A 24,221-nucleotide genomic window follows, 5' to 3' on the forward strand; every position below is an offset into this window, starting at 1 on the left:
ACGGCCTTGATGCCCCTGCACCCCAAGCAGGAAGCCATGATAACCTAGAGGACAAGAGAGGCTTACAGACCTCCCAAAGAGACCGTGGTTAGTAAGTAGCTGTGACCACAAATTCTGGGTGCCTTACCATCACCTATTCTTCCCATTCTTCCAGGCCATTAGAACCCCAATTTGTTCACGGGCAATGCACTCAGTTCCAGGGGAAGAATCACAATTGGTTTAAGCCAATTCTAGTAATTTTACAGCTCTTTGAAAGTGACTATTGTAGGGGTGGGTATGAGACCTAGTTCCGGCTGAAGGAAAATCTAGTAGCAGCTTCTGAAATTTTTTTCTTCCTTTTCAAATAAGAGAGGAACACACAGAGAAATGCTCCCTGTCTCTCCCTTTCCGCTTTCGTACATCTTCTATGTAAAGGAAGAAAATAGGGGTGGAAAGCAAAGAAGGGACCAAGGCTTGAGAGGGAAGGTGTAACAGCAATCTATGTGGCACTGGATTCCTAGAGCCCCGATGATCACAGTGGTCAGGCCACTTGCCCTCTCTGTTGTAGAATCATGATTGGTAAACTGTGCCTATTAACCTCTGCCCCTTGTGGGCAGTACACGACGAGGATAAAGGGAGGGTCTGAGTGAGGTCCTTTGTTCTACCACGATGGAGGCATGGTACAAATGGAAAGCATTATCATCTTGTTATCCCGTATTGCAGGAGGGGTCCACATTAACAAGTGGTCCACACTAACTGCCATAGCCATAAAGCAAGAAATGGTACAGAAATGAGCCATAAATTACGCCTAATTGCACTATCCAATCACATCAGAACCAAGGCTGCTCCAAATTAACAGGCAGCAAATTTAAAGCATATATAGGGATATCATTTTCTATGTAATAATTAGCCTCTAGAAACTGCTACCATGGGGCACTGCTACCTCAGAGCCCTAGACACATCTCCAGAAGAGCTACTGCAGTCACTGTGCGTAGTACAAAAGGCAAGTATAGCCTCTCCCAGAGTTTACAACCTACTCTAATTGCTCACAGACTAATCAGCAGAAACTAACACACCATTGTAAAGCAATTATACTCCAATAAAGATGTAAAAAAGAAAAGAAAAGAAAAGAAAAGACATCCCTTAGTGGCATACTGTGCAATTGGCCTCTTACTTAATCAAGTGGTCTATAGCTGTTCCTTTATGGCTAAGTTATGCCACAGCAAGCCCTTCACTGCCCCTCCATGGTCTTGTCAATGATCTGACTGAGACAGGGTGGCTCTTCATGTATATAGTTTAGAACAACATTGAAACCAACTGAAAACTCTAGCTGCCAATGAAGGAAAGGTAATCTTGGTGGAGGACTCTACAGCCTTCTGTTTAATAACTACTTAGAGTGTCATTGTGTTCAATATTAGGGTTTAAGCTGGACCAGAGTGGAGAAAGTGTAACACTCACAAGGCAAAGCACAACTTACAGCATGGCCAGTCATCCCTGCCAATGACAAAGGAAGCACAGAGTTTATTTTTTCCTCCACTGGCTCAGTAGCTGAAAAAGGCCTTTGCAATTGGTTTTAGATACAAGATGTTCAGTGTCTAATCCTCCTTACTTCCTTGGATTCTGGACATTGTTGCTTGGAAGATATAATTATACTCATTAGAATATACAAGATCTAAAGCCAGCTGGAAAAGCCTCTCCTTCAAATTCTTCAAAAAATAAAAAAATTATACCACAGAAGCGAAAACATGGTAATTAAAATGACCATTATGTAGCAGGCTTCCTGTAATTATTGTTATTCATTTTGGCAACGGGGAGTTTGAGGATTTAAATTTTATTTTCCAAGCCATAAGTGGTAAAAAAAAGCAATTTATTTATTTTACTTTTGATCACGAGGAATTAATTTTCAGCCATTTCTTCAGACTTTATTTAAGGACTACATCATTCTACTTTATCCTGGTCATTCATTTTTTAGGGATAGTTTTCCTGTCTATTCTTCGCAGGCCACACTGACAAATACTCTTCCTGCCCTGTGCCAGTCACCGAACTCGATGCAGAGCCACTTCTAGCTCCTCACATTCTCCAAATACTTTTTTTTTTTTTCGATCTGGAGCAGCAAAAAAATTAACTCTACAGAATTGCTTGAAACCATCTGGATGATTTTTAAATTCTCCAGTATTGACTGCCGCAATCATTAGTGATTATTGCTAAACCTACATCTAAATCATTAGATGTCATCTACTCACCACTCTGTATAATAGTGTCAATCCCAGGACTGAAGGATGTAATATAACATGTGAAAATTAAAACTTGTAAAGAAAAATCGTAGGAGAGGAACTCATAAATTTTACAAAACAGAAAGATGAAGGCCAAGGAAAGGAGAATATGAAAAGCCAGAGGAAAAATAGGTGTTACTGTATGCAACTATTACAAATCAGATATGATGCTGAGCGTGCTGTATGCATTAATCACGCACATAGGAACAATCCTAACAGCTATTTTTGTCTGCATTGTACAATTGAGGCAAAGAGGGGTTAAGTAACTTGCCCACATTCATTAATAGAACTGTAATCCATGTCAAATTTCTCAATTCAAAGGTCAAAGCAATCATTATTTAATTCATATTAGCATGATATATATTTCTCCACCTCTTTGCTCTCAACTTATCTGAATTTTTGTAATTAAAGTAGGTTTCCTGGAGACCCACCTTAGTTTGATTGTCTTTTTATCCACTCTGGGAATCTCAAACTTTTAATTGGTGCATTAAACCATCCATATTTAAAGTAATTATTGATTTACTTGGATTAATACTGACCATCTTTGCAACTGTTTTCTATTTGTTGCATTTTTTCTTTGATTCCTTTTCCCCCCTTTTTTCTGCCTTATCTAATTTTAATTTAGCATTTTGCATAATTCCATCATATCTCCTGTCTCATCATATAATCTATACTTCTTTGTGATGGTTACCCTAGAGTTTAAAATACACATTTTTAAATAACCGAAGCCAACCTTCAAATAACACAACACTGTTTCACATGCATTCCCATGTACCTTGTAAGACAGTATCCCCAATTCCTCCCTCCCATCCTTTGTGACACTGATGTCATTTGTTTCACGTATCCATCTGCTATAATCAACCAACACATTGTTACTATTATTGTTTTAAACAAATCATTACCTTTTGAATTAAGAATAAGAAAAGTACAAATATTTATTTTACCTTTATTAATTCTTGCTCTGACATTCTTCCTTTCTCTAAAGCAGATCCAAGTTTCTAACCTGTATTATTTTTCTTCTGTCTGAAGAACTTTTTTAAACATTTCCTGCAGAGCAGGTGTGAGGGTTGTGATTTTTGTTGGAGAAAGTCCTTATTTCTTTTTCACTTTTGAAGAATAATATTTTTAAATATGGAATTCTAGGGTGGTGGGTTTGTTTTTCTTTCAACACTGTAAGATTTCACTGCACTTTTCTTTCTTGCATGATTTCTGATGAGAAGTCTGCTACAATTTGTATCCTTTTTCCTCTAAAGGCAAGGTGATTTTCCCCCTCTGGCTTCCATGAAGCTTTTCTTTTTGTCTTTGATTTATTTGCAGTTTGAATGTGATACACCTAGATGTAGGTTTTCTCATCTTTATTTTGCTTGGTGTTCTCTGAGCTTCTTGGATTAGTGGATGGTGTCTGTCATTATTTTGGGGAAATTCTCAGCCATTATTATTTAAACCATTTCTTCTCTGTTCTCTCTTAGGTCTCCTTCTCGTATTCCGATTAAGTTTATGTTACACCTTTTGACATTGTCTCACAGGTCTTTTACATTCCTTTTTTTTTTTTCCTCTTTGCATTTCAGCTTGTGAACTTTCTATTGACCTAGCTTCAATTTCACTGATTTTTATCCTCCACTGTCAAGCCTACTGATGAGGCCACCAAATCATTCTTGATTAATATTACTGTGCTTTTTATTTCTAGCATTTCCTTTTGACTCTTTCTTATAGTTTCTATCCCTCTGCTTATATTGCCCATCTGTTTTTGCATACTATCTACTTTTACCATTAGAGCCCTTAACATATTAATCATTATTATTTTAAATTCCCCATCTAATAATTCCAGCATCTGTGGCATACCTGAGTCTAGTACAATGATTGTTTTCTCTTCAGACTCTGTATTTTTCTTGCCTGTTGGCATACCTTGTAGTTTTCTGTTGAAAGCTGGACATATAGCATAAAGTAATAGGACCTGAAGATTCAAGTCGGCTGTTAGTGTCAGGATTTATGTTAAGCTGGCCAGGAGGTGGGCTGTGTTAAATGTCTGCTGTAGCTATAAGCAACAGAGGCTTCAACTCCCTCTAGAGTCCTTGTTTTTGTCTCCCCTCTTGGCTTTGGGGCTTCTCTGTGTCCTTATAGCTATAGTCCACTGTTGTGATACTGGAGTATGTGGTGTGGTATTAGGTCAGATATGAGGGAGAGGGATCGTTTTATACTGTTTATATTATGTCTCCATCTTTCAGCAGGCCTGTGTGTCAGGGCTGTGGCCTTCACAAGTGATTCTGTCCCTCATCCAATGGTATAACTCTTCCCCCCTGATCTCTACTCCCTTCTCCAGCTGCAACATTCCCAATCTATTTCCTTGAACCCCCTCCTCCTGTTGACTGTATGTTTTGTTCCCCATTTAGATGAGACAGGAAGAATGAGGGTTTAAGGAAATAGGGAGAATTTACCTTATCCCTGTGCTGTGGCAAAGTCCTTTCCCCTGGAGAAAACACCCATGTAACAAGAAGTCTCAAGGCATATTTCACAATGGTTACTTTCTCCCTCCCCCTGCCAGGGTCACCAGAAGATCTTACACAAGGCTGGGCTCCAGGAGTTCCTCACTCTCAAGCTAGTCCACTTGGCCTGCAGCAATCTGTCAAAATCACCATCTAAGTGTTCCTTCCAGTTTACAATTCCAGTGGCTTCTGCTCCAGGTAAGCAGATCTCAGTTGCTGTATCTCTCTGGATGCTCCTGACTCTACAGATGTCAGGGTAGTAGTTTGCCCTATAACCTCAGTTCTCTGACGGGTCCCAGCAAAGTAGATGATTTTTCAGTTTGTCCAGGTTTTTCTTGTTGTAAGGATGGGAGTGACAACTTTCAAGCTCTTTACATATTAGAGCTTAAACTGGAAGGAACTGTCCTTTTTGGATAAGGACAGTTTGGTGAGGAAACTAATAAAGAATAAATTAAAGTTTGATTCATCAGACGTAGCCAAAATCTAAAGAACTAAGGTCCTTTGAGACATTTTATTATTCATTTTCGGTATCTAAGTTCTGTCTATAAGTAATGGAAAGCAATCAAAGTTTCCAGATTTCTTTTCCACTTTTATCCATGACTTTACCACAAACACTAGTCTATTAAATACTCTTTGGGGAAAAAAAAGGTATCTGTTACCAAAAAGGTTAGGAATAAAGGCTCAGGAAAAGTCTGAGCCTGCATTAAAAGTCTCATGTTTTCTGTTATTTATGCCAAAGTTTACCAAATTCATCTGACTATGGAATCCTTTTATTCCCTTCATATTGCCTATTAATATCTATGATAGACAGAATAGTGGCGCCCCAAAGTCCACATTCTAATCCCCAGATATTTTGACTATGTTACTTTATAGATGTGATTAAATTAAGGATACTGAGATGGGTAAATAATTCAGGATTATCTAGATAGACCCAATATAATCCCAAGGGTTCTTGAGGGAGGCAGGAAGAGTCAGAAACAGAGAGAAAGGCAATGCTGCCACGGAAGCACAGAGAGATTTAAATATGCTATGCTGAGGGCTTTAAAGATGGAAGAAGAGACCACAAGCCAAGGAATGAGGGCAGCCTCTAGAAGATGAAAAAAGGTAAGAAACAGATTGACTTCTGGAGCCTCAGAAGGAAATAACTCTCCTAACACTTTGATTTTATTTAGCACAGTGAGACAGATTTTTGACTTCTGACTTTCAGAATTGTAAGATAATAAATTCAGGTGGTTTTAAGCCACATATCTGTGGCAATTTGTTCTAGCAGCAAATATAATACTAATATGATACCCTATTACGTTAGTTTTTGGTGAAACAACCTCTGGGAAATGCTATGCTATAGGCAAGCCATGGTGGTAGGCATCATGACAGACACAAGTGAAAGAGACTCTGTCTCTGCTCTAAGTAAGACTACAAGTTAGCAGAGTAGGCAGAAATGTAAAGAGCTGACATAAGACAGAATATGAAAGAAAAAATCTACTTCATAAAGATATCAAGAAGAGATTAATTTTTACCAGGTATATTTAAGGAATTTCACAAATATTTATTCAAAACTTACTGTAAGATAGGCACAGTACCAGCCAGAGTAGCTACAGAGATGAATAAGAAATGGTTCATGCTCTTCCTTGGATAATCTCCTTTGCACAAGAGCCAGGTCAACCAAAACAAGATTGGTTGCAGTCTATGTTAGAAGTGAAAAATGCCTTATTAGTTTTATATAGTTGAAAGTATCTAAATTACTGAATGAGAGAATTCAATGAAAAAATATTCATTTCTCTAGTCCAAAACATTAATTTTTTCTAGGCATATTAACAATATGAAAACAGAAGTGGCATTTTAATCTCTCATCCTATTCATAAATGCTTCAGAGGCATTATTTCATTTCATCCACAAAATATCTGGGAATAAAAATATTGATCCTATCATCCCCACCTTAGAAATAGGGAAACTGGCACTCTATGAGTTAGCACCCCAAACCTGCCACTTCTGTATCAGTAAAATGTTTATTCATAGGCAATTGACAATTGGTGAGGTTTGTGAGCACTGGTGTAGCATGATCAAACCTGTGAATGTCTTTGTCCTTTTTATCATGACTCATTAGTGATACCAAATAGAGATTAGCAGTAATAGCTCCCTTCGCGCTGAAGAGAAGTCCCTTCGCCACTTACTACAGAAAACTAAATATAGGTAGCACACAATTGCTTAGCAGTGAATAAGTCACAAAACACTGAGGCTACATAGTTTATGTTAAAACTGCTGGTATTTCCAGGTAAAGGAAAACATTTAATTTACCTACATACTCTAGTCCCCAGAAGACAAATACACATTATCATTTAGAGTGTTTCCCTGGTACATGGCAGTTACAGAGTCTGTAACTCATCTTTCCCTGGAGGTTCTAATACAAACACCAGAGCCCTAAAACAAAATGCAGGGGGTTCAAGTCTACAGATATTTCTTAACCAATATTACTCATTTTACCCCTAAATTCTGAGTTCCTATGAAACTTTGTTTTAATCCAGATAAAAGTATAAAAGTCATTAGTAAAGTAATTATTTAAGTCATAAACTTTGAGAAATGGTTATCAGAGGCAGTTAATGACCTAGCCTCACAGCTAATGGAGGTCAACACTCTAATAAACTGCTTGTTAACTGCAGCAATAGACTGACTGCAAGAGAACTACAGCTATTATATCTCTTTTATGAGTGATGGGGGGAAAGACACAGTTGGATGGGGACAACATGTACAAGCACACCAAAAGGTGACTATACAGAAAATGATTGCTACCTGTCAATAAAAGGTTCCCCTTACAATAAATGAGAAGGGGAGAGGAGTCACCATGATATAAATACATAGTGAATAATACTACGGGAAATGTTAGTCTTCGTATAAAGTAAAAATGCCCAAAACTAAGCCTGCCTGAAGCATTCAAATGTATCCTCAGTAAAAATGGACACAAAACTCTGATGGAAGTAAGTTTGGATCCGCTCAAACACTGAGCATGGAGAGAACTTTTCCTTTAGAAGGAAATGTCTTTCCAAATGCAATTAAGATACTTCTCAAAAATGTGTACTTTGAAGACTGAAAATTGGAGTCATATATCCCTGACAATTAGTGAGACTTTTTTTTAAATGAGGACAGTTTGAAAGTAAGAGAGTAGGCATTGTCTTTCTAAATCCGAAAGTCAAGAATATGCAGATTTGGTTAGGATTATATTTAATGATGTGAAGAGGGAAAAACGTAAAAAATAAAATGACTTAAGTCAGATGGATTTTTATTCCTCACTGTATAAAAAAAGTTTAGAGTTAGTCAGTCCGTGCTGGTGGATGATGTCAGCGACATGAAGTCATCAGAGGCTTGGGTTCCTTCTCAGACACCATTCCATCAACTCTAGGATGTGGTTTCTTCCTCAAAATGATGGTTGTGAGAGCTCAGTCACTAAACTGGTGTTTCAGATAGAAGCATGAAGGAAAAGTCCTGACCCTCTGGGTAGTGGTGAATTGATCTTACCCCAAGGCAGTTCTGGCTTTTGCCCTCAGCTACTGGGAGGTGATCTCTTGGTCCCTGAAATCCTCCACATGATAAAATGTCTTCATTTGCCTGGAGACTTTGGCCACTGGACAGTCTAACAACATGATATATGATGGGGTCCATACAGTATCAGGTCCAACCACCAGAGCAACTGGAGACTATATTAGCCCAACTTCCTGGAGGGGCTAGAGACTTCAGGTCAGCCAATGCGCAGTATGTGATGGAGCCCCAATAAAACTCCAGACACCAAGGTTTGGGTGAGCTTCTCCCAAGACTCTGTGTATTGTCACACGTTATGGCCGGGAGGCATTTTACAACATTCATAAATAACTCCAAGAGAAGATAACAACAGGAAGCTCTGTATTTGGATCCCTACTGGATTCTGACTCATGCATGTCTTTCCCTGTATTTAACCGTAAGAATAACAGCTTTTTTACTCTGCGGGTTTTATGAGTCCTTCAGTGAACAATCAAACCTGAAGGTGGTTTGAGAGCCCCCTGAACTTGCAATTGGTGCCTGCTGTGAGTACGTTTTGTGTGAACTGTGTACCCTCTAAACTGTATAGCTGGCTAAAGCTCACACCCTCCATTTTGAGGGGCATTCCAGAAGTACCATATAACCCTTCCACTCACATTTCATTGGCTATAACCTAGACATATGGACACACCTATCTGCAAAGGAGACTGAGAAATACAGATTTTCCGTTGGGTATACTTCAACTCAATAAATCAGAGGTTCTATGACTTAGAAAGAGAAAGATAATGGACCCACACATTATGAGTCATACATTCTGTAAAAACAGACAGTAAAATATCTACAGTTGAAAAAGTTCTTCATTCCTACATACTAGATGATGAGCAAAATTGAGAATGCTAATGTTGTAAAGAAAATCAAGAATTTTGTATTTCACTGAAAGTAGTTTTCATGTCAAATTTTACTTTTTTGCCATATAATTTATATTCTTGCTTCCAAGCATGATCACTCTGCCTTTTACTTTAAGTCAAATATATTATTCTTGAACTTATCACAAAACAGAACAAACATGGTGTCGGCTACACGAGGAGGGTGATGTGTTTGGCGTCACATAAAAGTCGAACTACTCTATCAGGGATGTAGTATTTCCATTTTATAGGTAAGGAAAATATAGCTCACACATGCTAATGACTAGCCCTCTGGGGCTTGATAGATGGGGGTGGGGGGGTCCTATGTTCTTACAAAGTACAGGCTTTCCACAGAGGTCCTAAGTCACTGCTTTACCAAAGTCAAGATAGATTCCATTTCAAGTGGGTAATGGCCTCCCACTACCTTGCTGGTCTGGGCTGATGCCACTCCAAGCCCCCTTTGCTTCCCAAGGAAAGAAAGGCTGAGCCCTAGATGAACTACCAGTAAACTCTTACACTCCCTGTCTCCTTTCAGCCACCCGTTTTATTTCTGCTTTGTAAATTTCAAGCGTTCGGTTGTTCTCTTTCAGACTAAGTTTCTTTACAATACAATAATGGGATTTCTGAAGTCTGCTGAGACGTCTCTGGAAACCAGTCCTCTCCCAGGGTCACCTCTATTGATTCACGATGGTTTGGTTTTATCTGTCCCTGGGTTTCTCCGTTAGGCACAGATATCCCTTGCATTAGCATTCTTTAAATTTCTACACAGCAACCAATGTGTAGCGAGTATAGATTTCATCCCACGAACTCATCCGTAAGAAACGAAGCTCTCTTCATATGTGTATAACCAAACTTAACGGATTTTATTACGCTTCTTTTCCTCAAGATGCTGGAAACAACCCCCCCCACCTCCTTTTCCCCAGGAAGCCTCTGAGGTTTGGGGGGTGGGAGAGGTGGCAGAAGGTAGGTTTCCAGTCCTCTGTGTCATCACCTGTGCACACAGCATGCAGGGGACATCCTCATCCTGCTATGGTTTTTGGTCATCCAGCAGTGCAGATCACTGCTCATCAGCCTCATCCCAACACCACAGTCTCAGCAAGTCAGCTGCTCTCTGCCAGCCACATCTGAGTCCTGCTAAATGCCCATGAGGATACTTTGCTTGCTTCTGCCCCTTGCTGAGGCTCCAAGAAACCCTGTAATGATATTCCAAGCGTGTCCACCAAGACACTAAACATAGTCTCTTCCCAGCATGCTGAACAACGGGAACTCCAAGGCTTTGCGGCTTCCACGGGCTCCACCTGGCAAAGCACACAGGCTTTCTCTGTTCTCAGGTCTACCAACCCTACCTGGGGGTTCTGGGGAGTTCTATTTTTTTCCCCATTTCCTCTCAGCCTCCCCTGGGGAAGAGTCCAGCAGAGACAGATTCAAAGGAAACCACCAATGTCTGTGCTTTCCTCCATTCCCTCTATCCTGGGAAGTTTTTCTAGTCTCAGGATCCAAAAAAGCCAGAAAAGAGTGATCACACATCTTCCTATACCCTAAGTGGCCTCACAGTCTGAACTTTCAAAATGGAAAAGCCTTGACTGTTTTTCTGTCGTAACAACCTTTTTCTGGTTTATGAGTATATTACAGAGAGGCATAGTACAGTGGTCTTAGAGTGTGGTCTTCAGACCAGTAGCATCAGAATCACCTGAGAAACTGACAGAATGCCGATTTTCAGATCTCACCCCAGACCTACTGACTCAAAAATTCTGGGGGCGGCACCTATCAATCTGTGACTCAAGGAGCCCTCCAGGTGATTCCGAGGCATGCTGAAGTTTGACAAACATAGCACAAGGCGAACCTATAGAGTCAGACTGCTTAAGTCTTGGGAGCTGTGTGATCCTGGGAAAGTGTCTTAACATCTCTGTAAAATGGGGATGATGCCTGTATCTACCTCATGTTGAGGCTTTTGTAATTTTACACGGGCTAATATAAATATAAAGTACTTTGAACAGGGCCTGGCATATAGTAGGTACTATTAAAATAGGTGCTGCTTTTATTTTTATATCTTTTAACTGAAACGCAAATTGCAGGAAGGGCTGCGGCAACAGAAAATGTCAGGGAAAGAAGCAATTTCAAATATACCAGCCCACAAAATGTAAAGGAAATAAAACTGTTTTCCTTCAATTCTTTTAAATTCATTCTATAACACACATTTTGTATTATTTGACTCTCTCACTTTCTATTTTAATTAAAGACTGCCTTGAACCATACAAAAAAGGTTTTCTAAATCATTCAGTACTTTTACCAAAAGAATGGAACAATTATGTGGGAACTAATTTTGATACCCCAATAAACACTGTTTCATCCACCTACAGGCTGCTGACCAGAGCACTTGTTTACTGGTTTTACGCATTCAGATATTGTGTGAAAGAATCATGCTACTGGCTGAAAAATTGGAAAGTGTTTTAAAATGCATATTCTTTTTCTTCAATAGGATTTGACCTGTATTACTGAATACTGGCTGTGCTAACTGTTAAATAAATTACCTGTTGAAAGAAATTGCTCACTCAGTCACATGAGACAAATTTAATTCTTCAAGGAATCCAATGTCCCATTTAGTAATTTAGGTAATTTAGTAAGCATTAGTTATTTACTCTCGTTTCCAGAAAACACTCGCCTCATTTGATTCATCAGCATACTTCTAGAGATGAGGTCAGCCAGAGTTTTGGAAACTAATACCTTCCACAACTTTGTGAAGCTACCACCCATATGACTAATGACCCATCTCTTATTTTAGAGGGAGTGTTATCCTGGTGTCAACACTCTCTCTGAAGGTTTTCCACAAGGGAAGGGTAGCTCCATTAATGAAAATGAAAATCAAGAACAATTGATAACAGCTGGAAATCTCTGCCTTTACTACTTTCTTATGAAGAATATTCAAGAATGCATGTAACAGACGAAATTACAGGGGTTTCCCTGGTGGCGCAGTGGTTAAGAATCCGTCTACCAGTGCAGCGGACATGGGTTCAAGCCCTGGTCCGGGAAGATCCCACATGCTGCAGAGCAACTAGGCCCGTGCACCACAACTACTGAGCCTGCGAGCCACAACTACTGAGCCCTCATGCCACAACTACTGAGCCAGCGCTTGAGAAGCCACCTCAATGAGAAGCCCACGCGCTGCAACAAAGAGTAGCCCCCGCTCATCGCAATTAGAGAAAGCACGCGCGCAGCAACAAAGACCTGATGCAGCCAAAAATAAATAAAATAAATTTTTTTTAAATATACGCTTTCTATATAATATGAAACATCTGGGTATTTGAAATTATCACTATTTTGGCTAATCTTTCAGGCTTAATGTTGGTGATGCTTGGCATCACGGAAACATGACAACAATGAAATTAAGACAAGATTAAATAAAATCACAATATTTTTAAGTTGGAGAGAGCCCTACTGATGAATCATCTCATCCAACTCTTTCATTTCACTACAGGAAAACTCAAGGCCAAACTGGTGTCCTACCCAGAAGCTTAAACCCTTTTTAAAACACTATAGATTTACAAACACATGGGCTTAAATTAACAGACTTTGCAAACCTACTCTTTTCATAAGTAGGGATGCATCTGCATTTTATAAGGACTCTTCTGGTCACCGGGAGTTCTGAAACTGAGTAAGATCTCATCTCTTACCCAAAAAGCGCTTACCAGTTAATAGAGGAAGTGGGACACACAACAGATTATAATATATGGTACTGGTTTAGTTGGAGGAAAGGCATCCTGGAGTAGAATGGCCAGGCATCCTGCTTAAAGACAGGTGGATGCAAGATGGTTAAAGACCTTAGGTGCTGTGCCAAGAAAAATGTAGCTCCTCTATTAATAACAACAAACATTGAGTGATTTTGTTATGTCACTGTGCTAAGAGTTTTACCTACATTATTTCATGTAATCCTTCTAATTACCCTGTGAGGTAGGATCTATCACTATACCTTTTTCACACATGAAAGCACCGAAGCAGCAAGAGGTTAGTGCGTTGCCAAAGGTCAAATGGACAAATGGCAAAATTGGGACTCAGAACTGTCCCAATTCCCTTAACTGTCTGTTCTTGAGCAGGGCAATGATATGATCAAGCTATTCTTCTAGGAGATTAATTTGGCAACAGCACGGAGCATGCACTGTCTTTTTCCTGGCCCACGGCACAAGCAGGAATTACTTAACTACAGTTTCTTTTAGGCATTTAGAGATTTATGAGAAAGTCGTTTCATACTTCTTGGATTTAAAACTTTCATTTCTTTTTGCGTCACCATTTTTTAAGTCATGAGCTGTGACCTGAGCCTTATTCTCAGGCTCTTCCTCCCTCTCCGCCTTTATCTCTCAATAGAGCCAATTTCTGTGTCGGTGACCATTATTGCTTTCCTAAGGCCTTGGGCAAACAGACAAGGCATCTCCCACCAGGCTAATCACCAGAAGACACAAAAAGGGGAGAGGGGATGAGGGAACGTACTCAATATAACTGCACACAAAGCTTCCTCCATCACTTAGTGCTGAAATGTATCCGTTCAAGCTAATTATTTTGGGGGGGATCACTAATAAATCCTAATATTTCTCGAAGAGATATGGCTTGAATTTAATTTATATTAAGCTGTTACTGAAGTTTATGCTAATTAAATGTGGGCTTCAACAGCAATTAATCCCAGGAACAATCTAAAAATGTAAATAATGTAATAAAGTAAATAATTCTGCATGCCCCCCAACCCCGCAGAAGCAACAGGCAGCATGAGACGGGGCGCCCCAGAGTGTGTGTGCGAGCGACAGCGAAAGGAGAGGGAAACTGTTTCTTGCCCTCTCAGAACAGAACATTTGCTCTTTAATAAGCATAGCTATATTCTGCATGTATTTCCTGCAGGGAATGGATCCTCCATTGTAAATGTTGAGGTTATCTCTGAAGAGTCTTCCATGAACAAATGACTTGTCAAGTCCCACCCTGGGAAGAAGATGAACTAAACAGCTTGGAGGCACAAGGCGATCTCCAAGGACAATGCCAGGCCTAAAGTCACCTCCCAACATATGCACGCAGCTCTCTTTGGATGTCAAACTGCCTTCGGGTCTTCACACAGGTGAAAATACTTAACTTGGGTGTGATTTCCCCCTTTACGCCCATTCACTGAACCCTCAGCGCAAAGGGGATGAGATGAGCCCTGTTATGTTGTGGTGGATCCCTGCGTGCCATTTTTCCAATCCAGACTGTCTGGGTTTTACGGTATATTTCTCAAAGTTTTGCAAAGTCTTCCAAGTAAAACTTCACAGAGCCACAGAAGGGACTAAAATTTTAAAAGACTGTTTATGGACTAGAATTTATACCTGACAAAGCAGTTTTCCTTTGCATTCTGTCTTTGGAACCCTTTCAGCACATTAAAAGCTAAAACTCCTGCCCCAGTGTTGCTTTGGTGATAATGTAGTTCTCAGACTTACAGCTTTCCCAGCGTGCAGCAGACAGGCTATTAGCCAAATCCCCTCCGGGATGAAGTAAGCAAGGCCTGTGTCTTTCTTGACAGCCCCACTGTCCTTCCAGGAGCCAGCCCCTGTCCACTCTGCTGGTTCTCCTTTACTGGAATTCTCTGTCCACTTCCCAGTGTTGTGAGAATCAAATGAGATGATACACATTGGAGGGTGCTCTAAATGGCTACTGTCTTTGAAGGATAAATGTAGTAAATCCCAATTCTTTCCAAATATGTTTCCCCAAGCAATCAGTGTCTAAACGAGGAGGTAAGAGAGAGGGCATGGAATTAAAGATTTGAAGGATTATCGTAAAGCAAGTGCAGAGTTACATACAAAATGTCACAGTAGGCATCTCCATTTATAACACCAAATTTAACTCTTAAAACCCTCCTCTGAAAGAGGGAAAACTGAAGCACCAAGGGGGTAAGAATCTTGCTCAGTATCACACACTAGCCAAACTTAGGTTCAAACCCCGGGATCATGAATCTGGGTCCCAGATGCGTAACACTTGAAAGGGAGCCAATTCTTCCATCTTTGGATTGACCATATTTTTGATAACTGTAATGACTGTGACTGGAACAAGGTCTAAAAGCAGCAAGTCTTTTCTCACGAGTTCAGACCTATATCACTAGATCTCGTTAGGGCCTGGTTTCCATTTTCCCAGCCAAAAATGTCCTTACCTCAGTGCCCTCTTCCTCTCCTACCTGTCTATTAAATTCTGAAAGACTCAGATCAAACACTGACCTGAAGAAACCCTCCCAGATAACTCCATTCTGCTAGTGACATGTCCCTCCTTGGAATCCTTAATATACTTTCAGTTGATCACATCTATTCCTGGGGCACTTCAATGATGCACGTTTGGAGGCTCTCCTGACATCATTCCTGCGGTTAGGGCTTCTGTCTCCAGAAACACCACCACCTCCTTGAAAGCAGGCTGAATATTTTTTGTACTCCCTTAGAAGGACTGTACGCTATTCTTTGACTATTTAATGATATTTTTTGAGTGTTTATGATGGGCCAGGCATTATACTAAACATTGTATATGTGCTAAGCATTACATATGATTTACTTCTTTGGATTTCCCCTAGAATGTACAATTTTTATACCCATTTTAAAGAGAGGGAAGCTGAGGTCCAGAGACTATAATAGCTTGCTCAAATTTGCTCAGCTAGTAGAGAACACAGCTGGGATTAAAACCACATACATCTAATTCCAGAGCTGATTTCTCATCCCCTGGGTGGTACTGCCCCTTCATAGCACAGGCAATTTACACTGACCTTAATAGACTATGAATCCAGGGTCTACAAAAACCCAAGATAATACACAAAACTCTCTGAGTTTAAATTTGGTTCCAATTTTCAAACTATGCCTAAGGATTTGGAATTTAACATATTGTGCTCCTTTTGAACAGTTTGTTCCTTCAGTGCGTTTCTCATATAACATGATGGAGGTTTCTGGACTCATACTTGGCGTCATTGGGCTTTATAGTCCCTACAACTTCTACACTATGACGCTGTGAACCTAATATCAGTGTGTCTTATGGTCTCCTCTAACTAAAGCTAAACCTAGCAACAACTATGTCAGGACTCTATGGTGTATACCTAATGGGAAAAACTTTTGTTAGTATTGACCCATCACTAAAAGCTCTTTTATCACCCTATGGATTATAGAGAAACATTAGGCTGGTCTCACCCGAAGGTAAATTTCTTGAGCATGGCTGCCAATATCACAGACAAGCATCTAAATCAGAAAAGATTAGGCATGTTATTAACCAGAGTATAATAATATTAAAAATACAGAAGAATGAAAAAGGATAAGGATTATGTGCATATACATTATGAGAGTAGAAAAAGTAAGAACAAGTGACCAGAGACGCCAGCACTGTGAAAAGGAGTGTCAGAAGTGGGAAATATAAAACTTAACATCATCATAATCCGTGACATCTACACTGTCATAGTAGTGCTTGGAGAGTTAACTGAAATCAGCCAGATGTAGCATATATTTGGGGTTAGTACTAAAATACTACACTTTCCTTCTCACATTTCTCATTTCTCCAAAATAACTATACAAACTAGACTGCAAAGCCCAGAAGTAAAATTCAACTGTTATGAAGAAAACATGAAAAAGCTTACACAAGAAAAATACGTTTAAATGCCTTTCTCCTCTGCTTCCCTGGTTTCTCATCTTTTTTTTTTTGCGGTTTGCGGGCCTCTCACTGTTGTGGCCTCTCCCACTGCGGAACACAGGCTCCGGACGCGCAGGCTCAGCGGCCATGGCTCACAGGCCCAGCCACTCCGCAGCATGTGGGATCCTCCCGGACCGGGGCACGAACCCGCGTCCCCTGCATCGGCAGGCGGACTCTCAACCACTGCGCCACCAGGGAAGCCCTCTCATCTATTTTAATTAAAACTCTCCATTTAGGGGACAAGTGATTTCATACCCTAAGAAACATAAACAAAAATTTACCCTTTTCACAATGTTTTCTAGTCTTTCACTGAATTATTTCATGCAGGTCAAAAAATAAGTATTTTATGAAATCAATTAAACTAAAATGAAACAAACTGAATGATTTTAAGATGAACATTTTCACTCTTGAAATTATCCCCCCATTGTAGAATATTGTATATGTCCTTTCACTTCCATTTACACACAGCCACATACACAAGCACACATATAATCATTTGTTGCCAATACCTTCCTGAACAGCAGAAAGTCAAAAAGACATCTTTCCTATCTTGTCAATTAGTACTCTTTCAATATTAGGAAGAACCAGTTGTATGGAGGCCTTTGTCTTTCTTTAATCCAACTCTCAATCCGTTATTTTATGTATCTTTCTATGCATGAGATGCATGCAGGTATATTTCACCCCCCTTGCCCATCTATCAGTTTGCAATAAATCAGAGAAAACAATATTCAAAATGAAACATCAGTTTGTAACACAGTTTTAAAAGATTTACACATGGCAAGATTGCTATGGTTGCTAAATATAAAATATTCAGGACAGATCATTTTTCTCTTCAGATCATCCCTGCATGAATATAAAAATATCCATCTATATTTATCCATTTATGTAGCAGCATTTTCCCACACAACTGCTGAGAGAAATTATACAATAAGCCAGCCCAAGAACTTTTGGGATACTCCTGGAAAATTATTCTACACACATGTAGCACTTGATCTTTTCCAGGAATTTTCCAGAGTATAACTTCATTTGTTTTTTTATAACAGCCTTATAAGGATGGGAGAGCCAGAATTATTCCCATTTTAGAGGTGAGAAAATCTAAGTAATAAGCCCTTGCTTAGTGTCAGAGCCGAGCAGAAAATCCTTGACTCTCACAACCTTGATCAGTCATCTTTCTATGTGCTGTAACAATATGTTTTGTTTTTCTTTCATTGTTTTAAAATTACCCACTTTCAAAGATGCTCATTGTAAATAAACTGTGGTTTTGAATTCCATATATAAGGATAGAAACATAAGTTATTTCATAACTCTGGAATTCTAGAATCCAGCAATATCTACAATAATGTTTATGAAATATTTACACTTTATTTATTTATGTCTGTATGTTAAAAAGTAAAAGTCAGCAAACTACAGCCTGTAGGTCAAATCTGGTCTGCCACCTTGTGTTTTACTGTTGTTGTTTTTAACAGCCTGCAAGTTAAGAATGATTCTTTTTATATTTTTAAATATTTGAAAAACATCAAAAAAAAAGAACATTCATCACAACTGTATATTATGTGAAATTCAAATTTCAGTGTCCACAAATAAAGTCTACTGGAACACAGGCACACTCATTCATCTATACATTATTTTGCCTTTGTTACCAATTTGAGTAGTTACAACAGAGATCACATGGTTCAAAAGCCGAAAATATTTATTATCTGACAGTTACAGAAAAGGCTTGCCATGCCTATTATAGATTATACTTTTTTATTTCTACCAACTTATCTTTTCTTGACCAGGGAACAAGACAATGTGCATATCTGAAACACCCTCCGTGCAACACTCATAGCATTTCTGTCCTTAGAAAGGGAGGTGAAAATTGAGAGACCTTTTCTGGAAATATGATTATCTTACTAAAATTCACAGTAAATTTTATATGACATAGGAATCACATATTGTGTAATTTTGAAGGCTCCAGAACCTAACCAGCCCCGTTATGTAGAGAGGGAACTACAAGATGTAGGCTCAGCCATTCCTCTGTATCCACAGGGGGTTGGTTCCAGGACCCAAAATCTGTGGATGCTCGAGTCTCTTATCTAAAATGGCATCCTGTTTGCATATATAACCTTCACACATCCTCCCATATACTTTAAATCATCTCCCGATTACATATAACACCTAATGCAATGTAAATGCTATGTAAATAGCTGCCAGCACAGGGCAAATTCAAGTTTTGCTCTTTGAAACTTTCTGGAATTTTATTTTCAAACATTTTTGACCCTCAGTTGAATATGTGAATTCAGAACCTGTGGATTCAGAGGGCAACTGTATAGGAAAGTTTAACAGGCTGTACCTGGGAGCTCCTACCCAGCTCTCTGGAGTAGCAGGATTGAAACACCTTCCAAAGTAGAACAAGAAGGTCCCCTAATTCCTAGCCTCTCAAAGAGGAGGTTTCCAGAGAGAGAAACTCCCACTTCTCTTTCTCCAAATCTATTAAAACTACAAAACATCCAAGTAACTCCACAGACCACTGGGCCCAATTACTTTTGGACATCGGCCCACTACAAGTCACAGCATATAACAAAATTGAAATTTCAGGCCTTCACCTCAGACTTCTGGCCCAGTCTGTTAAAGGGGCCAACACACCTGTTAACGATACGATGGCAAGCTGCCATGTTTTGCAGTAGTCAAAAGTTCAGTGTCATGTAAAAGACTTTTGTCCCTAGTGCTCAGATAATGAGCTTGTTCCTTCTTGATGATTTATGGGATGCAGATGAGAAACTGGCTGATTGAGGCTTTGGAAGATGAAAGTTTTCCGCTCTTGGCAGTAGTACTGGTACCCTGGAGAACATGGTATAACTGTTCCAGTTCCATTACTGCCATTTGTAAAAGTCGAATAACAACTTACGCCAGGTGAATATAAATAAATACTTATTTCACTCAATTTGCTGTTTGGAAAGCACTCTGAATTTCTTTGTTACACCAAACTATAGTATTCCAATAAATAGTTACTGACACGCTCCAGGATCTTTTCTGTCCAGAGCAACCGTCTAGTTCCTAAATTACTACCCTCTTTCAGTCTTAAGTCTTATATGCTTATATTTAGGCCTCTACATTTGCTCCCTATTAGCCAAAAGCCTAACTTTTTCTCCTACCTCCTTAATGTAACTCAATAACCAACTGAATTTTGCTAGAATGTGAAAGAATTTCAAGGTACCAATATTACACACCTGAGGTTAATGAGTACCATCTTGTATTACAGACTTTGCTTCAAATCAGTATTAAGTAAATCCTTTTATCCAGTAAAGTAACCAGCAGCCACAAGAGGCTATTTAAACTTAAATCTGAATCGGGTAAAATTAAACAAAATTTAAAACTTACTGCTTCAGGCACACCAGCAGATTTCAAGGGCTCAAAGGCTCCATGTGGTCAGCGGCTAGTATATTGAACAGTGCAGATGTGTCACCAGCGAAGCCCATTAACAATTCATGGGAAACAAAAATAGAATCTGGGTAATAAAGTCTAACCTTTTATTTTCCTTCGTGCGAAGTCTAGTTTCACTTGCTCATAGGGTGCAGCGTGCAGAGGCCTTGAACCCAGCACTTCAGACCATAGTTCCCCGTGCAAAACAGCCTTGCCTGACGCTTCAACTCGGGAACCGTGAGCAGAAGCGCTGCGCCGGGTACTGCAATTCAAGATGGCGGCGGCAGGCAGGCTGTGTGCAGAGACGCTGCAGCCCAGCCCTGTGATCCGGAGCCTGAGCAGCGCAGCTGTGCCAGCATCGCGAGACTCCGCTCTCCCACTTCACTGCCCGAGATCCCTATAAAGCAGCCCCGCCCGTGGCCTGTTGGAGACGGGGTGTGTTCTAGAGCCGGGGACGGGGTGTGCTCTAGAGCCGAAGCTTATACCTTTCCATTCTTTGATCAAAGAGTAAAACTTTAGTGTGTGTGTGGAAAAAAAAAAAAAAAGAGTAAAACGTTCCTTTGCTTCTGAACCAAACTCGGTCTCATTATATTGGCTCAAATGATACCGGGCAGGAGGACCCTTGTTGGGGCTGGACTCAAAAGGGTCAGTAACAGATGTAGAATATTTCCATCAACGCAGAAAGCTCTATTGGACAGCTCTGCTCTATATTTTAACCCACAAAGGTAAAATCATTCTTTAATCCTACTCTTATTCTCCACTTACTGTTACAGTCCAAAGCGAAGCTTTTGTCTTGTTTCTACTTCTGAAGAAAAAAGTAAAACATAGAATGCAACTAATATTTTTTGAGAATCTGCCATGTACTAAGCATGGGTTCTTGGTTCACCCAAATGATTCCATTTAATTTTCCCCAATAATCTAAGAGTTCCTTTATTCCCAGGTCTGCTTTCTAAGATGCCTGATCTAGGCCATCTCCACAGTCATCTCTTCACTAATTTCTTTGTCATTGAATAAACGCTGAGCACCTACAATGTGCCTAGAACTGTTTTAGAAGTTGTCATTTCCCTGGTGCTAACCTCTAGGAATGCTATTTTCTCTACCTTTGATTTCTATGCCTTTCTCGGGAATTCAACAGCTCCTCCTGTTGGAATGAATGTAACGCACTTTCTCTCTGAGTATCTCTCCACAGTTTTCCTTTAGCGACCTAGAGTTTCCTTCCCAAAGCTGCCTCCGCCCCATCTCAACCCTTAGCCAGTGGGTTGTGAAACTATTTACTCCCTCTGCCAAAAATGCACGGAAGATCGAAATATCCCCATTCCTTTTGACAATATCATTTGGAAATCCACAATTTGTATGTGTATGTGAAAAGGCAATCACTCTACATTCATTGCTCTGAGAAAGTCTAGTTATCTTATATGAACACTAAATATACATTAAAGGTTGTAGCCACTCGGGTTCAATCAGTCTTCAGAGGCAATATTTTACTAGAAATACGTTGAATCCTTCGTGCAAATTCAACGCAAAGTGAACTAGCAAGTGTGGCAGATGAAAGATGGCCACAAAATCTTTGACGTTCCTCGCAACCAGAGGTGGAGTGTACTTGTCCTTGGCTCTGGGCTAGCCTGTAGCTGATTTAACCAAAGGGGAATGGTGGAAGTCATTCCATGCCAGTTCTTTAGAGCTGGCTGCTTCAACAATGGTCCCTCCTGGTAGGTGAGTCACCTTGTTAAGAATTCTGACTACCTGCTAGAAAGCCACATGGGGAAGTCCTGAAACTACAAGGAGAAGTTCAGCCTTCCACATGTCCCTGCAAGATGCCAGGCATGTAAGTGAAGCCATGGTAGACCCTCCAGAGCAGCCCAGCCATCAACTGTGTATCACCCAGTGAGCCAAGTCGCTGCCAGGTGGAGCAGAAGAGCCCAGCTAAAGTTAAACAAACAGTCCTGCTAAATTCCTGTCCCAGAAAATCATGACAGACACCAAAAAGGCTGTTTGTAAGCCATTACATTTTGGAGTAGTTTGTTATACAATAATAGATAATTAGAGCCTAGGGCAACAAATTAGCTGTTAAAACTGGCTGCCTCATTTGAACATGTTTCAAGATGGTCCCCTAAAAGAATCATGAGGTGATGGGAAACAGACAGATTTTATGGAGAGAGTGAGTCACACAAAGCGTATGATGCTACTGGAGAGACAAAAATGATGTGAGTGAGGAAGGAGAAGGGAAGCCCTACTTGTTCCTCTGGACGCTCTGTCCCAATATGCCACCTGCACTTTATCCCTTATTGATATCTTTGTTTTACTTGCCTATCTCCCTACTAGGCTGTAAGTTTCCTGAGGTCAGGGATCTCTTGTCTGGACATGTCCCCAGCATCTAGAGAAAATACTATAAGGGCTTTATGACAGCACTCAGTTTCTAATCCAGCCCTGCTTCTCACAATTTAGCCTTGGGCAACTTAACCTCCATGTACTTCAGTTTTGTCATCTATAAGATGGGGATAATAGTATGGTACCTACCTCTTTGGGTACTAAGAATTGAATGACAAAATATTGTTTTGTGGATGAATTAAAATACCAACTACCTGATAATCTTGCCCTAGGCTAGCCCTGGTGGATTTATAAGACCCAACAGAAGTATCCACTTATATACCAAAGATCATTAGAAGGGATCTCAGAGACCAGACCAGGCAGGTTCTTCAAAGACCAGGCTTTCCAGGAAAGCACATTGTGATGCTAATTGGAGATCTCCAATCTAGCTCTCTTTCAGCTATAGCCGTCTCATAATAGGAGCTGACTCGGAGCGGCTCCAAACTGCTATTGAACTTGGGGCCTTTGTGCAGGAGAGGGCAGGAATTGCTTTGTAATCCTCAGGCTGGAGAGTAATAGCCCAGCTTCAAAAGCTGGTCCCTACAATGGCCTCTGCTGGCCCAAGACCCAGTTTCCATAGGGCATAATAGGTGCAAATGTGGTTCAGTAACCAGGAGACCTGACAAAGGGTAGAGAAAGCAGGAGAAACGAACGCTGAATCCCGGAGGCTGCACACACACGGTTCTGTTGGGCTAGAGGTAGCTTCTGGTGGGCAGATGGTGGGGGCTGAAGCTGCTGAAGCTCTTGTGGCCTTCGCTGGGGACTCCGTAGATGAGGCTGAGCTGGACCAATAGAGAAGGGACTCAGCAAGTTGTAGGGAAGGTCAAGCAGGGCCCTGACAGCCAAACTAAACTAACACAGCTAAACTAGTTTCTAGAAGAATAAGGAGAAGAAAAATTTTAAAAGCCTACTGGGGAGTGAGAACGGCATAGGGATTGGGAATACAGGTTCTGGAGTCCATACACCCAAGTTGGTATCCCAGTTCTACTACTTTCTTGAGCATTCCTGTTAACCTCTTTAAGCCTTTTTTCCTCATTTGCAAAGGGGACACAGAAATAGTACCTGCCTCAAAAGCGTTGTGAGGATTCAAAGAGGTAGTTTAGGACACCTTATTTCATGATTACCCCATTTGAAATACCTCTTGCCCTCCTCTGCTCTTTTTCCATTGTATTTAATGCCCTCTAACATTTAAAAATGTGTGTATATATGAATATATGTGTGAGTGTGTGTGTGTATAAACTATACATGTATAGTTTATTCTTTGTTTCTCGCTACTACAGTGCAAGATTCAAGAAGGCAGGTATATTTATCTGTTTCATTTTTTTTAATGGATCCCACATTCTTAGAAATGTGCCAGATGCATGGTAGGTGCGCAGTAAATATTTTTTAAATGAATGACTAAATGGAGGTAAAACACCTGACTCAGTAAACACTCAATAGCTGCCACTATTATTTGCTTACTACTGCTGCTTAAATCCTGTCTGAATTGCATTCCCAGAAGCTCCCTGTTCCATAATGCTGAGCTCACTCCTTTCTTACAGCGTTTATCCCATTTTTCTCATATTATCACTTCTGTATTTGTGTATCTTATTTCCTCTACTAGGATAAAAGTGGAACAATTCAAGTATGAGGTTCAGTGGCTA

Source organism: Pseudorca crassidens, chromosome 1 (genome assembly GCF_039906515.1).
Source record: "Pseudorca crassidens isolate mPseCra1 chromosome 1, mPseCra1.hap1, whole genome shotgun sequence".
Classification (NCBI taxonomy): Eukaryota; Metazoa; Chordata; class Mammalia; order Artiodactyla; family Delphinidae; genus Pseudorca; species Pseudorca crassidens.